The sequence below is a fragment of the Castanea sativa genome, chromosome 6 (genome assembly GCF_040712315.1).
Source record: "Castanea sativa cultivar Marrone di Chiusa Pesio chromosome 6, ASM4071231v1".
Lineage (NCBI taxonomy): Eukaryota > Viridiplantae > Streptophyta > Magnoliopsida > Fagales > Fagaceae > Castanea > Castanea sativa.
In genome coordinates, this window is record NC_134018.1 from 42,634,105 (window position 1) to 42,651,762 (window position 17,658).

Genomic DNA, 17,658 nt, shown 5'->3' on the forward strand with positions numbered 1-17,658 from the left:
GGGGAGGTCGGTAACTAAGAAAGAAATTGAGAATTGTAACTTTTAAGAAAGAAAGAGAAATAATACAGAAGTAGCCCTCGGCTTACGTCCGAGGAGGTCTATTTGCAATTATCATTTGTTATTTACAAGTGTTTGTAACTCTTAGCCTGTTATCAAGTTCTCATTACCTCTAACCTAGATTTCAAGCCCACACTCTACAAATTTTATTATTTAAGGCTCATTGGGCCTGAGTCCGTAATTGTCTTTGGGTCCAGGTACAATTGTGCACTTACAAAAACTATAACAACAACGTGTGGGAGGAAATAGGGGTAGATGAGTAATTTTTCATAAGCCCCTCTTTCCCCATATTTTCTCTGTAAATGGAGAGATTCCAAAATCACCCAAAATGGTGGGCCCAGGAGAAAACTCCTTGGGTCCCCTATTTTTCCCCCCAACCAAATACCCTCTACTCCCATTTTCTCTCCACTTTTCACCGTCTTCATCCTCCAATAATCACCTCAACCAAACGGGCCTTTAAGGTTTAGGATGGAGTTTTATTTCCCCAAATGTCAAGTGATTTTTTTGTAATTTTATTTTTTTAAAATGTTTTAGTAGTATTTTTTTTTTTATATCATTTTTGAGGTTTTGGGTATTTTGGTCAAAATAGAGCTTTCAGGGTATTTCAATCGTTTTATGGTTTTGTGAATTATTATAGAGTTTGGTTAGATTTTTATAATTTTAAGTGATTGGATGCCATTGCAAAAATGAGAATTTTGTTTTGGGTCTTAAAATCCTGAGTGAATTTGGCATAAAATCAAATCTTTGCTCTTTTAAACTATCATTACGATGAGAGGTCTATTTCCCCTGGGCCCTTGGATTCTAAACATTATCAAAACCCAAAACAAAACAAAACAAAAAAGAGACCACCTAACCAATAATATTTGGTGGAAATGACAATATCCTCCTTGACTTTTGTGATAAATATATGATGAAATCAAATGTTGCTCAAGTAGATTCCATTGATCTCTTCAAGTAGTTTATTGCACCTAGAATTTAAGTAAAAAAATTAGTTATGTTCTATGATTATAAATAAATATTATGATACCAGACACAAGAATACGTTTTGCATGGGGCCATTAAAGAAAATTAAAGTACCTTATCCAGTAGAGTTCTTGGTCTAAATAGGCAAAAAATTTAGTGAGAACAACTAAATCAATTCAAAAATCATGATTATCTAAAAAATAAAAAAGATTTTTCTTAAAAAAAAAATCTACACTTGTGTTTACGTGAAATTAATTGAAACAAGGAAAGAAAACAGACACACACATATGTATATATATAAACATATTGACTAGTAATTATTTTGCGAGATAATTTTCATGCGATATTCTACTTAAGCAAATTCAAAATTTGAAATACAGCATTGCCTCAACTTGGATATACTAGATAAGTCCACCTCTGTGGATCCTGGGACCAAGAAAAGCCTATTTTATCAAATGTATTTCTTTGGTAACTTCCTCCATATTCATTCTTTCTTCTGCCGACTCCATTGAACATGCAAGTCCAATTCCAAGGATCGAGACTCAGCACTTATGCACATTGGCATCAGTTTGGCACAGGTTCACAATATCATGAGTCTCTTTATTTTCTTGAATTTCATTTTCTTACCTTCTCTGGCCACAATTGATGTTGTTGTTTCTTCAACTTCTCATGGTAGAAGGATTGGGTCTACAATTTGAACAAACCTTTCTGGTAGTGCCAGCATATCAAAATTATGGAGATTGAAACCATCTTTAAATATTTAGCCATTGGGTCTCTAACCCAAGAACATCTCCATTAAAAATATCCTGTAGCTATATATATGTCCCCCTCTATTGAAGCCTCACCGCACATGCCATACTCTACACATTATGTTATGCAAGGAGATTTTGAAGTTCTTGTTTATAATGAGATTTGGGATTTAAGGAGAGTGCAAATTCATTTTATTCATTAGAAAAAAAAAGGTAAAAATTGAACCTAAGGAAAAACATTAGATACCATGATTGTAAAAATTTCTAAGTTAAAAAAAATGGTAATACGTCCATTAGAATAAAACTTTTGGGGTCTAGTGGAAGGAGGTAATATTAATGGTTTAGATGTAGTAGTAAAGGAAAAATATGGTCAATGGCTAGGATTAGTAGAATCTAATCAAATTAGTTTTTACATGGTATGGTCATATAATCATATTGGACACATTAGATACTGGCCTTCCTAAATGGCTTGGATCCACGGTCCACCCATGTTCAAAACAAAATCATGTGTCCTATATTATTATCCATTACTTGAAATTTTTGCTTGTTGACAACTTGTTTAGAATAGGACACCGAACATGAATAAAATACACAACATGTTTTGAGAGCAACTACACCATAATTGATGTAGCCGATTGGGAAGCTATAATCACAAAGATATAGTGTTGAGGAAATAAATGCTTAAAAAAACAAAGTAAGTGAATAGATAGTCAGTAATATCTGTCAACTAATTTAATTGATGCTTAAATCATGTTTAAAGGTTTTCTTACTTTGAGTTTTTTTATTTATTTATTTATTATTATTTTTTTAACAACATCAATTGAGTGTGTGTATTCGTGTTTCCATGTTGCATGTGAGAGAGAGAGAATTTTGTGTTGATAGTAAGGTAACTGCAATTTTTTTTTTTTAAAAATCAATATGTTTCATACAATTATTTCAACATTAGGATTCAGAAAGAATTGGAAAGACATTATGTAGAGCAGCATAGTTAGTAAATCCTTTTATCCCAAATGTACTAGTTTGCTTCATGAGAAGAATCATTAGTAGTTGAGAGGATTTTTGCTGAGCCAAAATCACTTATTTAAGCAATCATATCATTATCAAGAAGAATATTGCTCGGATTTAAATCACAATGAATAATTGGTTGTACAGAATGGTTGTGAAGATAATCTATTACAAAAGCCACATCAATTGCAACATTTAGTCTTTGAAGAAGGCTTAAGTTCCTTGATTGTTTTTTGTTATCTATCCTCAGATGCAGCCAAATATCTAAGCTCCCATTTGTCATGATATCAAAGACTAGAGCTTTGAATTGATTCCCACTATGATCCATGCTAGAGCAACATGTTAATATTTTAACAAGATTCTAATGTCGGATATTTCGTAATGCATTGCATTTAGCCACGAAACTTTTGGAAGCTTCCTGTGAGAAACCTGGTGGTGCCTAATGGGGATGGATAGGAATTATAGGGGAATTGATGGAAATTGTAGCATGAAAATTGACTTAATTCGAGGTAGTCTATTTTCATAGAGAAATATTGAGAGAGAGAGAGAGAGAGAGAGAGAGAGAGAGAGAGAGAGAGAGAGAGAGAGAGAGAGAGAGAGGAAATGCACTAAGCAATAAGTTGGTTTATTCTTCAATGATGGAAATGTGATTACAAGTAGGTATTTATAGAACCATAAAACTATTCTATTGACCCACATGGCATTATCCTAATGGTTCTATTATTCCCAATGTGCATTAATAATTCCAACATGTGTTAAATGTGATTAACATCTTAGAATTGTAACTAACTAACTAAATTCAATATTGCAACAATTATTATCTATATAGGGTTTCCTATCACTCCCTTGTGTTGAAGGTTAAGGACCTTTATAGCAACTAGTATTTCTTCCTGATCAAGAGCTCATTTATATACAAACCCAAAACCGCTAGATCCAATTAAATTACTTGGAGAGAATCAACAAGTCATTAGATAGAGTTCTTTATATGAAACATTAATTTGGAAGGAGGTCTATTGTTGAAACCATAGAAGGCAATTTTTTTTAAAAAAATTTCATCCAATAAAGAACAAGAAAGGATGAAAACAAAAAGAAAAACAGAACAATGGAAATATATATATGGGTCATGCATGTTAACGGATGTCTTGAAGGCAATTGTTAATAAACCATAATAAGAAAGTTTTGACACCAGAAAATGGAAAAAACTGTTAACAATATTTATTGTTTTATCATTCTTCTAATAAAATGTTTTTAAAAATAATTCCTAAATCAATGCCCTTAGGACATTGGTTAACATTTCCCTATATATATAGATTAATTATTTTTTAAATTTGAAATCTATTCCTCTTATTGTTTGACAAGAGAAAGATTAATAATTTAGTTTTTGTATTTGTATTTGGGTTTTACTATGACTCATCTACTTAAAGCATAGAACAATATAATCTAGTTTATTGTGTGTAGTTTAACTTGTCTCTCCCTCCCAAGGACTCGACTTAATTTTCCAAATTCAAGAAATAGGAGAAGTACAAAGGTTTTATTATACAATTGAGTGATTAAATAGCACAAGCAGCAAAACCAGTGCTAGTGTGTACGTAGCATTGCTCGACCATGAAGCAAAATTTTTCAGAGGAAAAAAAAAACTATTTGTTTTATCTCTTATTTATACGTTTAATGTGAAAGAAAAATAAAAGAATATGGCATAAAGTAGTTGTATTTTTTGTTCGCTCGCATTTACTCTATTCCGCACTTAGTATAAGTTAGAGTAAAATCAACTGAGCCGTAATTTTTAATTTGGGGTCTAAACAGTTCTTGTGTTTTCAACACAAATCCGAGCTTTCAATTGGTATCAGAGTGGGTGCACTTGTTGTGATTTCATTAACTAAGTGCGATCCAAGACCTTTTTTGTGATGGATTGGTCACAATCTCTCAATGCTACACCATACTTTGATGGGAGCAAATACGCTTTTTGGAAAGTCCGTATGAGGGCATTTCTTTGTTCTATAGATGAGTCCGTATGGGATTATGTTGAGAATGAGTATGTTAGACCCGCAACAGCCAAGTCCAAATGGGACAAGGCAGCACTTGCTTTGACAAATGCTAATAGCAAAGCAATTAATGCTATCTTTTGTGGTGTTTATTGATAAATTTCATAGGATATCACATGTGAAGACCGCCAATGAAACTTGGACGATTCTTGAGACTACCTACGAAGGTACCAAGAAAGTCAACGACACAAAACTCCAAATGCTTACCACTCGATTTGAAGAGCTTAAGATGAGTGACGATGAGTCATTTGATTCATTCTATGGGAAGCACAACGAAATCATGATTGCCAAGCTCAATCTCGGTGAAAAGATTGAGGATGCTAAGGTGGTGAGAAAGATCTTGAGGTCCTTACCAGAGAGCTACCGTGTGAAGGTTACTGCTATAGAAAAAAGCAAAGATTTGGATGAGATTAAGATTCAAGAGCTAATTGGATCTCTCTAAACATATGAACTTGGACTACCTTCTCACAAGCCAAGCAAATCACTTGCACTTAAAACCATCAATGAGAGAATGGACGACTCTTCCGAAGAAGATGATGTGGAGAAAAAAGTAGCATTCCTTGCAAAGAACTTCCGAAAATTTATGAAGATGAAGAATAGTGGGAAGTCTTTCAGCAAAGGAAAGTTTTCATCATCCAAATGTGATAGGAATGAGTTCAAGAAGAGAGATGGGAAGGACTCTCAATCCCCCCAAGGAGTTGTGTGCTTTGAATGCAACGACCATGGACACATCAAGAAAGAATGTCCCTACTACTTGAGAGGGAAGGGTAAGGTGTTTACCATTACTCTTAGCTATTCTGAAAGCTCAAATTCAGGCACGGAAGAAGAGTATGACAGTGACTGGAACTATAGGGCCTTCATGACAATTACCTCCGTTGAATCTAATGATGATTTGAACAATTTGGTAAATGAACTTGGTGAGCATTCCTAGGGTGAGGAAGTTGAAGAATCGAAAGATGAAGATGTATGCCAAAATGAAGGTGAGAACAACCTTCAAGAAGCATATGATTCTTTGCTAGAAGACTGTAGAAAATATGCCAAGGTTGCGAACCATGCTGTGAGAAAGATGAAGAAGATTGAAGAAGAGCATAAGTGTACTTTTGTGCAACTTAAATAGGCAAAATGTGAAGCAGAAGGACTCAAGGGAGAGCTGGTTGAAGCTTACTCTAAGATCAAGTTTCTAGAGCTTGAAATAATCCAAGCTAATATCAAGGTTAAGCATATCTCCACCAAGAAACTTGACAGTGTGTTGTCCTCACAAAAATCCTCACATGACAAGACCGGTTTGGGTTATACCGGAGAAGGAAGCTCCAGCAGCGAACCTAAGAAGGAAGTGAGGTTCGTATCAACCAAGAGTGTTGAGAAACTTAAAGAAGTGACGGCTGAGACTGAGACCCCTGTTGTTGAGAAGAGAACCATTGCTGTAAAACCAAAAGATAAAAGGAAGTCATTACCCAAAAATCAGATGGGGCCTCAAGTGAAGCATGTGTGTCATCATTGTGGCGTTCAAGGGCACACAAGACCCAACTGTTTCATGCTTCATGCACTCAAGAAAGCTGATTCCATGTGTGGTCAAGAAAGTTCAAATAATAGACCAAAGGGAACATAATCTAAGGGAGAAAATAAAGGACATCTCATTGGAGACGTCATGGAAATGCTGAAGAACATCTCTCTATGCCTTGCTAGCTTCACTCCGAGGTTGGAAAGCTATGTTGGTCCTGCACCTCCATCCAAGGCTCTCAGTAAAAACACTCGAAAAGTGCGGGTGAAGAAGGGTACCCATGCATGATTGTTTCCTATGCCCATGTTTTAATACTTTCGATGTCTAGGGTCATAGGTTCATGCATCGTGTCATGTAAAATCTCCTTGTGTCATTGCTTCCGATTCATAGCATGTTTCTTTTGCTAGCTGCATTTTGTTTTTGTTTTTGTTGATCTTACTTTCCATGTTATGTTTTTTAGTGTGTTGAAAAATTCAAAAACTCATAAAAATTGAAAAATCTCCAAAAAGTTTGATTACTTGTGTTGTGTATATCATATGTGAGTTGGGCCTAATACCTTCGTACTAATAGTATAGTGCATTTACGAGCTTAGCTTATTTTGTATGCACATCTATTTTTGTGGGAAAAGTCTTGAAATCTTTGTGTGATTGTTGTAAATCGATCTTTAAGCTTGTCATGAATGATTAGTCAATAGTCTTGTTGGTTTTGATACTTGCATAGATTTGTGCCTATATTTTTTTCCATGCTTTTATGTTTTTGCTAAATAGCTCATCAAATGTTAAATTTCAAAAAGAGATATTGAGCTGCAAAAGCTGTTACACATACTAGTATTTGACTAGGAAAAAGAGAAAGTGACTTGTATCAAAATGTATGGTGCCTCAAAAAGCCAAAGGCTCACTCACAAAGTTAAAATATCAAAAAGCTCAGGCATCGATCTCAAACTGAGATGTATTTGTTCAAAAATGATCAAATGTTATGTTTTGTAAAGAAGTCAAATGAAAAGCTTCAAAGTTATGTAATCATTTTTTTTGTGGGAGATCATATATGTTCATTTCTACAATTGAGATAGTCCACTTGACTTAGTACTAGTTGTGTATGACTTGATTGAATTGATCATTGAAACTTCATTCTAGACTAAGGCCTATTCCACATTTGATACTCACATACAACACACAAGACTTTGTTCAATGAATGCTTATTTCATTTGTGTGATTGTACATGATCAAATGTGATATGTATACATAATTGTTTGTCGATCAAACCCAAAAAGATTTTTGAGTATTCTATACGTTTTTGAAAGTGTTTTTGTTCTTTCGTGCTTTAAGTTTTTGTTCAAAAATACATTTTTGTGTTATTCATCAAAAACTGGTTCAGAGGCATTTTCGCGAGAAGCTCGCAACTAAGACCTTCCCGCAAAAAGAGTTTAAGGGAAATCTAAAAATCTCATTTCCTTACAGAGAGTATCGCGACTGTCTTGTGACTATTTCGCGACCAAGCTCTTCCTGCTAAAAGATTTTTAGACAAAAACTGGAAAACACATATTTCAGACAGAGACTTTCGCGACTGTATCGCGACTAAAAGCTTCCCGCGAAAGTGTTTATGCTTCAGTGGTGTTTTTCGCGAATAATTTCACGACTGCCTAACTCGCGAAAAGCGTGTGTTTTCAGTTATATAGGGCTGATGTGACTGAGTTTTTAAAACACTCTCTATTTCCCTCGCACTACCTCTCTCGAACCTCTCTCAACCCAAATTTCTTTTTACTCTCAAAACCCCATCTTTTCAAGATTGTTTTCTGCAAAATCAACTTCAAGGTACGTTTTCTAAAACATTCTTTTCATTTCTGGCTTAGATTATGCAGAAATTATCTTAGGGTTATAAATTTTGGGGATTTTTGAAATAAGGGTTGGGTTCATGATTTTTAAACAAAATTTTTTCAATATTTTGATTGGGCTGAGTCCCATTTGGTTTATGTGTGTCTGTGTTAGCCCCTTATGGCATTCTAAACATGTATTTATGCATATTTCCATGTGCTCATGCATTGCCCACATGTGTAGAACAATATTACACGCTAAGTGTTTGACAAAATGTTCAAGTGACATTTTTGTGTTGTTCTGGACTCAAATGAGTTCCATTGTTTAGGTTTACCCTTGATTGAACATGCTTGACATGTTTTGATCATTGGGTATGTGTTTTACACACTTTGTTCAATTTGTGCCTCTATGTCATGCCATGCATCACCTAGGCACACACTAGGCACACTCCTTGCATCACTTCGTGCACACACATGCACAGTGGATATATTCTTGCATTTTGACAGTGTTTACATGGTTTAGATCATAAAGCATGTAGTTTTGATACTATTATTTTCTATTTTAAGTATTTATGCTTATTGGTTTTGGACTAACTTGAATCTAATAAAGTTTTGTCGTCTATTTTGTGTTTCTGTTTTCTTTTTGTGCTTTGTGTTTGTTTTACAAATGTCTCCCACCAAGCATGCTACTTCCAAGAAATCCTCTAAGCGTGCTCGCATGGATTCTGACAACTTCAAATTTGTTGAGGTAGATATGGCTTACAGTGACTGCTACAAGCGAGGTACAATAATTATGAAGAGAGTTGTCCAATTGGATACCCTTGAAGACACTTTCATTCCCGATGTATTCAAGGAGAGAACATGGACGAAGCTGTTAACTCCGAGTGGAAATGTGCACTCAAAAATCATTAAAGAGCTCTTTTCCAATGCTAGTATGGATGGAGATGATGTTAACTGCTGGGTAAGACACAAGGAATTTGTGATTACAAGAGATTCAATCCAAGATTTTCTTGAAGTTCGTCCTCCTTCACAGTTGATTATCGTGCAATACAGTGATCGTTTGGAATCCATCGAGGAAATGGTAAACCAACCAAGAGGTCTATGAACACAATTCCATTCAGTCCGGAAATGAGGGCTCTTGCTTATGTGATGATCCACAATTTGTATCCGGTCACCAACTTGACGATATTGTTTGCTGCAAGGACAATCTTTTTGTACGATCTCTTCACTCACAAAGAGATTGATATTTGTGGACATATCTTCTACCTCTTGACCAAAAGCATTGAGAAGCGGAACTCCAGAACAGTCGTGCAATTCCCCTCTCTTATTATGGGTCTCATTGTAAAGGCAAAGCTCAAACTTCCAAGCGGTCTCACTATTGTGCATAGAGATTACCCCATTGGTGCACACACAGTAACTCGAAGCACAGCTCACATTAAAGGATCAAAGACCGGCACTTCTCAAATTCCAAGGGCTGCTGTTGAAGAAGAAAGTAGAGACACGAGGATGAGATTGACAAATTTACTTCTGCTCTAGAGAATTCTGCACAGCCATCTTCCCAAGCGCAACCACTAGGATTCGATTTTCTTGATTGACTTCTTACTATGGTAGAACAGATATATGGCATGCTCGAGTCTCATGTACAGCACACTGTGGATCAATTTGCTTACATCCAAGGCCAAATCATTGCATTATCATTTCAGATTGAGGATATGGCTGTGGCACAAGGATCCGATTCAGAATCTAAGCAATCCTAACTCCTTTGGCCATTCCGGTCGAAAAGGGGGAGAAAATTTTGAGGGGGAGTTGCACATTTTGAAAGGGAGCATAGTGGACCATAGTGTAGCACATGCACTTCATAGTCATATTGGTTAATTTTTGGTGGTTTAGTTGTTTATTTTTTTGCCATAGTCTAGAACGCTTTTATTTACATTGCTTTCTTTTAAAGCTTTAAGTACTTTGTTTTAAATTCAGTTGAATATTCAGTACTTTGTGTTTATCTCATTGCTTTGTAGCATTTTTTGAGTACTACCCTCTTGTACCCTTGTTGGATCTTGTGTCCTTAATGCGAATACTTTGGTACTTTGCATTGGTTGAGTGTTTTGGACATACAATTGATTCTTGCTTTGCACTTAATTGCATTGTGTGTCCAGATGATCGTTTACTAGTTAAATGATCATTGTAGTCATTTCGTAATTACTGTTCTTGTATGATCAAGTTATGCTTCATTGTTTATATCTTGTTGTTTACCCTGATCGCATTATACTTGCTCCTATACGTACCTTGTATTCAACTTGTCATGAGCTTAATGGAAGTTTTGTTTGTATGCGAGTGTTTCAGGATACATGTGTATTTGTGCTAGTGCTTCACTGCTTCTAGATTAGGTGTGAATGAGTTTTGCTATTGTTCCTAAACTCACGTTTAAGTCTAGAATCTGTTATAGGGTGTTTTGTCACGGAATAGCCAAAGGGGGAGATTGTAAAATTGTAATTTACAACTATTTTATGTTGGCTTTAATTTCGTGCCAAATTTGATTGTAATTTTTTTCAATCTTTTGTACCCTGTATTTTATGTGAGATTTATTTGTAAAGGTTATGTGTGAGAGAGAGTGTGAAGACTCAAAGACATCTTTTGAAGATAAAAGGATTTTTCGTCGGTAGCTCGCAACTAGCCATCCCGCGAAGTGAGGCATGTGCCCAGCACATGACTGGAATGCAAAAAATCATGACAGATAGTGACAACTAGTTTTCGCGAGTGTCTCGCGGGTAAAGCCTTCCCGCGAGATACCCGTGAAACAGTCTGTTCTGCTATTTTGTCCTATTTGCTCCACTACATTCTCATACACACTATATATACCATCATTACCCACATATAGAGGAGAGAGCTTTTCAGAAAGAAAACCCTAGCCTCAAACCCTTGAGAGTGTGAGATTGTCATACCCACAATTCTTTACACCATCCATTGTGGTTTTTCTTTACTCCTACCTCTCCATTTCCAAATCCTTGAGAGGTTGATAGCCCAAACACTTACCACACCCATACTGAGTGTCCAGTAAGATTTTGGTATTGCTGGGAAGCATTGGAAGAAGTCAATTTTTGGCGGATGCAATCGGGCTCATTACGGGATCTGGAAAGGTAGACAAGACACGGTTCCAAGAAGCCTTGTTAGAGTAGGAGCTTGGAGGGCTTAGGTGCACTGAGTAGACTAGGCTTGGAGAGTCTTTTGCTATTCATGTATCCCAACTTATTGTCTAGTAGATCGATTTATTGCTTGGAGGGCAGCGGAGAGGTTTTCGCTGAGTTCTTTGGTTTCCTTTTTGATAACACATCGGAGTGTTATCTTGTATTTGCATCTCTCTTCCCTACTCTTTTAGCTTTCTTTTTACTATTGTGTTTTAAAGAATATGGCTTAGAGTAATTGTATTGTTTGTTCGCTTGCATTTATTCTATTCCATACTTAGTTTAAGTTAGAGTAAAATCAACCGAGCCGTAATTTTTAATTTGTGATCTAAATAGCTCTTGTATTTTCAACACAAATCCGAGCTTTCAAGGTTTTATATAGGGAGAGCCGAATAGGGGAAAAATTATTAATTATATATGATTTAAATTTTAAATATATAAGTGGGTTGGGTCGGGTTAAACGGATTTATGATTGTTATGACCCGAACCCAACCTGACCCACCATTAAAAAAAATTTCATAACCTAACCCAACCCACCAACTCCTAAAAACTGGCCCAACCTGGCAGGTTGGGTCAGGTAGGTTTTGGCGGGTTGACTTCACACCCCTATCCACCTGTTACTTTACCACATGTTACTTTACCATCAGATCAATTCAAACTTCAAAGTTTCGCTCTCTTCTTATTTTCTTAGTTTTCTTTCCTTTCCTTCACAATCCACATGGTAAGATGTAAGAGACATTCTCTCTCTCTCTCTCTCTCTCTCTCTCTCTAAACAAGCTCTTCACTTCTTCCTTAACATCTAATCCCAAGTCAAGGGCTCAATGCTTTTTTTTTTTTTTTTTTTCTTCTTCTTCTTCTTTATTCTTATTTAATTACTAGAACTGGTTTAATCGCACCAGTTTTTGGTTTTGATGGTTAGATCGGCGGTTTCCAATTATTTTTATTTTTTTTACATTGTATTTAATTTTTGGTTTGTTATGACAACCAAACTAGATTAAGGTTTGGTTCCCTATTGAACCGGTTGGTCCAGTCTAGTTTTTAAAACCATTCTATTCTAGCTCAACCAAAATATTGGCATATGCAATTTGTACCAGTTGTTCTTGTGGAGTTTCAAAATTCTAGTCCAACTATGCATTTTAGACCAAAATTGATTTTGTGGCTTTCTTTTGATTTTGCTATGGTTGTAGGACCTACACCCATGCGAAAATCAATTTAAAGAAACAAAACGAAATACTCCTCAGAAAGACTAAAAATTTTAGGAGCAACTTAGGGCTTGTTTGGTTTTAAAAAAATGGCCACTCATCACTCATCACTCATCACTTAAATACCCTAATTTTCTAATACTACTCATTTGGTTTTTATTTTCACTTCACTTCACATCACTCAAATATTTTCACCTTTTTTGTGGGTCCCATGCTTGAGTGAGTGTCAGACCCTTCTGTTTCCTTTCCCGCAGTACCCATTCCTAGGCCATTTCCTTCACTTCTTTAAAACCCCTTCACCCCTTCAACAGAGTGCCTCTCTCACCATTCTCTTCCTTTCTTATTAGCTCCAAAAAAAATCAAAGCTCAAAAAATTAAAGCAGAGAGCAAAGCACAGAAAGCAAGCTCTGGCGTCCGTCACGTGCAAGGCCGCTGCGGCGGCACTCTGCATCACGTGTGACTCCGATATCCACTTGGAGTCCAAACAGCGCCGATCTCCACCTCACCGAGTGGTTTGTGGTTTGTGGCTTGTGATGTGTTGGTTGTGGCCTGTGATGGGTGTTGTGGATGACCATTGTTGAGGGGGGTTTGTGGTGGTGATAATTATTTTATTTTATTTTATTTTAATTTGAGCCGTGGTGGGTTGGTTGTGGTTGCAGCAGTGGGTGGTGGGTGGTTGTGATTGGGTCGGTTGTGCTGATGGAGTTGGCTGATTTGGGGTTGCTAGGTTGGGGTTATTGGGTTTGGTGGTGGAGCTAGCTCACTGGGGATGAAGAGGGAAGTGAAAATGAGAAGAGGTTGAGAGAGGGAAGTGAGAAGAGGGAGCAAAAATTTTCCGAAGAACTGAAATGAAACGGAGGAGCTCCAATAGTAATAACTCAGCCTGTTTCGGATGTGACAATGCACTGGCTTTTGGGGCCCACAATCTTCACTTATTTACGAACATGCCACTGAGTGATGGGTTTTGAGTTTTGAAAACAAGTTTCAGCTGTTTCCATTTTCCATCACTGTAATTCATTTTTTGAATCACCATCATCCAAAATTCATTCAAACAAACCATCATCTGTGGGACCCACATGATTAGGATGATGGAAACAGAAAATTGAGTGATATCACTCAAAACTCATCCAATCCAAACATGCTCTTACTCTCGTTTATTATTATTATTTTTTATAAGATACTCTTTTATTTTTGGTTGTGAACGGGTTCATCCCAAATGACTATTAAATGGGCTTGTGGCCATTGTTTAGGAAGAAAGTTAGGGTCTCTTTTATGGAAAATGATTCAGCAGGCTGAGCCCAGTGAGAGAGGATGGGCTATATCTTTTGTTAATTAGACAGATCATATGGGCTTTAACTAGACTAGGCCAGTTCGCGTAGTTGGGACCTTTCTCTTTTAACAAAGACTCATACTAGCCGTTAAATCCCAATCACCAAACCTCAATTTTGTTTTGCTGAGAGACAAACAGAGGCGGTGAAAGAGAGAGAAAGAGAGAGACGGTGGCGAATGGAGGTAAGAATGGTTTGTTGCTTTTAGATTTTTAGTATGAAATCAATTTATTCAGAGCAAAGTACGCTGTTTTAATATTCGTATTTTGTGGAGTTAGGGCGTTGAAACCTTGCTGATTTTGTTTGATCTGTTAAGGGTTGGTGTGATTGTTCTGTTCTATTTGATTAATTTTTGAGATTGCTGTTAGTAATAACCATGCTTGGCTTTTGTAAATTCGATGTTCGATCCGCGTTGTGTAAGACCCATCTCATGTTAGAGGTTTTTGAAGGTTTCACAGTTAGAGATGATCACAGAACCTGCGACGGAGTCCGTCACAGAACCAGCAGAGGCCATTTCGAAGTCCATGTAAAAATTAATGCTAATCCTCAAACTACTTTCACTTCTTTCAAATTAAATTAAAAAGCTAGATCTCATTAGCTGTCTTATTGTTTTGTTTTAAAATTATGTTTTCGACATGAACATGAATGAAAACAGTTTCGAAAGATTTAATAAGAGTATCAACTCTTTATTTTGGTCATATCTCCATGTCACTGTTATTCTATGATGTGTAAGGATTTTGAGCCCATAGGCTGTCTCTCTATCAGATTCAGACTTTTTTTTTTTTTTACTATTGTCTTTGAGCATACAACAACCATCCGATCAATCATCAGATTCATCTTCAACCTCAATAAATTGGCCCGTAGATGGTGTGATATAAGTTTGAGCCAACTGAACTTTAATGATATTTGTCCTAACCCTAATCATCCTTTCTGGATAAATAAATTTGATAATTACATTTGATCTGTGTTTGCAGTGCGTAGAAAGGTTATTTTCTGTTATCCTGAGTGGACCTCCAAAGAAATTTTTATGGGAGATATTCAGCGTAGTGGGCTTGATCTAGTAAAGGTTGCTCGGGATTTTGATAATCTGACTCTACCAGAGCCTTCTACAAACATTGTTTTGAGATTTACCTATTATGATGTGAGTTCACCATTTCCCAGTACAATTTTTATATTAATTGTTTGTTCAAAAATATTATATCGCGCTGTTCTTGGCCTTGATGATATAATTCCTTGGTTGATATTTACCTATTAAGAAAAAATGTGTTGCCTAGTATATCAACCCCCTCCGTCCTTTCTTTTATCACTGGCCTCTTTCCTTTTAGAATATAGATGATAGTATTTAGAAAATTAATTTGATTATTCCTGCAATGGTAATTGTTGTGTGGTTGATTGACTTGAGTCATTCATTTATTGAGATTTTTGTTTGTCTGTTTCATAATTGTTCTCTTGAACTTGAATTCATTAATAAAATTCATTATTTATAAAATAATAATAAATAAATAAATATTGTCCTTGAATACATTTGGCGGATACTAATTAATTTTAGTTGACCGCACCGTCATGCGTTTGCTGGTCACTGTATTGTTTTGTTTGAATTTGGATTTGTTTATTTATCTTCTGTCAATTAGGGATTTCTAAACAAAAGAAGACAGACAAACCTTTTCTTTGAATCAAGCCAAACTCTATTTGAATGGCTTGGAATGTTTTGATCCCTTTGTACAGACTATGGCACTAATATCTCAACCATTTTATCATTTCCCCATGCTTTCCTTTTCATTTTTGTTACTAGTTTTTATCAAAAAGAAAATGCCATTGGAAGGATGTTTGCATTTGGTTACTAGTTTTTTTATTATTATTTTTTTAATTTTGGAAATAATGTAAGAAATTTTATTTAAAAAAATAGCTAACCCAAGTACACTGAAAATGTACTACAGTGGCATAAATTAAGAACCCAGATTAGGTGGAAACTTTTCCTATTTCGTTCTTGTGTTTCATGGACCATCTTTGTTCCATCCCTATCAAATTTCAAATTTGTGCTTCTTCTTTTAGATTGTCAACATTTAATTGTGTTGTCATTTCTTTTCATGGAAGGTAAGAGAAATAAGTGTTCGATATGCTTTTGCTTGCTCAAGTCCTTTTAAGATTCTACTCCCATAATATGATGAAATCTAACTGTTTTTTTTTTTTTGGGCTCCAGGATAAGAGTTATGACTTTGCTTGGAAAGCAAAAATCACTGGTATTACTTTTAACATTTGTGGTCCCCCCCCCCCCCCCCCCTCTTTCACTATTCTAAGTGTCATTATCTTAACTTCAACTTAAACTGGTTTCCCCTATGATGATATCATTGCCTTTCCCTGCCCTTCTCTTCTTACCCATAAAAATGTATACTTGACTCTTGTACTTGTGTATATGTTTTCTGCGTTGTGTTTTAGGGAGTATTTATTAATCTCACAATAATGGTTACACTTTCTCAAATAAAAAAAATAAAAAAAAACTCAGAATATTGGTTCTATATTACTCTTGAGGTTTTAATTATTGCCAATATAATTGCGATTATTCTTGACTTTGATGTGCATTGGATAAATTGTAGATGCGATGGAGCTAACCCTAAGAATCAGCTTTGGCTGCAAAACGAGTCAAATCGAGAAGATTTAGATTACATACCTGTAGTTGATCCAAGGGTTGACGAAAATGCGTATGATCTACTTCTAAATGGCATTGAACAATGCTACTGGTATAGAGTTTTAAGGAGAGTTTTTTACGATAGTGATGAAGATTATGTTGAAGATGTCAAAGAAGATGCTGTTGAAGATGTCAATGAAGATGTTGATGAGGAAATGGGCTATGAAGATGAAGATGAAGATGAAGCTGAAGATGATGAATATGACAAGTTACATGATCCTCACTTTTTTTAGCATTTTAGATGGTGTTGAAGGTTGACTATGGTAGAGTTTCAGCTAGAGTTAAAAAGTGTCATTGAAGTTTCAATTGATGATGAAATGAATTGTTAATATGAAAGATGAAGTGGACAATGGTGAGTATGATGTAGATGGGAACTAGAAGTTGCTTAAGATGTATACTTGTCTATTACTTTTTAGGTTGTGTGTTAAAGCCAATTGTGCCAGTTAAAGATATTTAACTCAAACCTCTTTAAGTTACTCTTTAGGTTATGTAGTGAAGCCAATTATGCCTATGTAAGAAAATTAACACAAACCACTCTTAAGGGCATATGTTTGATGCATTGTGATAGACATTGTAATTGAATAGTTCTTTCTAAAGAATACTTATTCCGTTGTTTGGTTTTTATTATTATATGGAATAACTATTTCTTATAAATAGTTATTCTTAAAAATGACTATCTTAATGTCTGTTCCTTAGCCTAGTAATAACTTTTTTGGGAAAAAAATTCCAACACCCCCCTCCCCACTTAACTAATTCCCCCCCCCCCCCCCCAAAAACTGTTTTTTTTTGGGGGGGGGGGGGGGGGCTTCTCTCTCTCTCTCTCTCTCTCTCTCTCTCTCTCTCTCTCCTGTTGTTGCTGCTGGTTAGACCAAAAAATAATGGATGCAAGTATTATGATTAGATCTGTGCACAAAGACGAGAGTAATAGCAAAAAAGGCGAGATATTACTAGCATTTGATAGGCTTCTTTATCTTTATAATATTTTGATTTATTGTTAATTTTGAACAAAGAATAGTAATTAATTGTAAATTATTCATTTTATATATAATAAAAATTAATCCAGACCTTTAAAATGTGTAAAAATAATTTTATAAATAAGGGTTGCTTTTGAAAATTTGATCTATATATCATTCCAT

The 17,658-nt window shown here is 35.6% G+C and overlaps 1 long non-coding RNA gene across 1 annotated transcript; it reads left to right on the top strand.

Moving 5' to 3' along the window:
- The first annotated feature begins 13,966 nt into the window (after positions 1 to 13,966).
- LOC142638519 (uncharacterized) lies at positions 13,967 to 16,979 on the top strand. The gene is made up of 4 exons (XR_012845024.1): positions 13,967 to 14,020; positions 14,811 to 14,977; positions 16,037 to 16,076; positions 16,431 to 16,979. It is a non-coding gene; the product is annotated as an uncharacterized LOC142638519 (long non-coding RNA).
- The last annotated feature ends 679 nt before the right edge of the window (positions 16,980 to 17,658 follow it).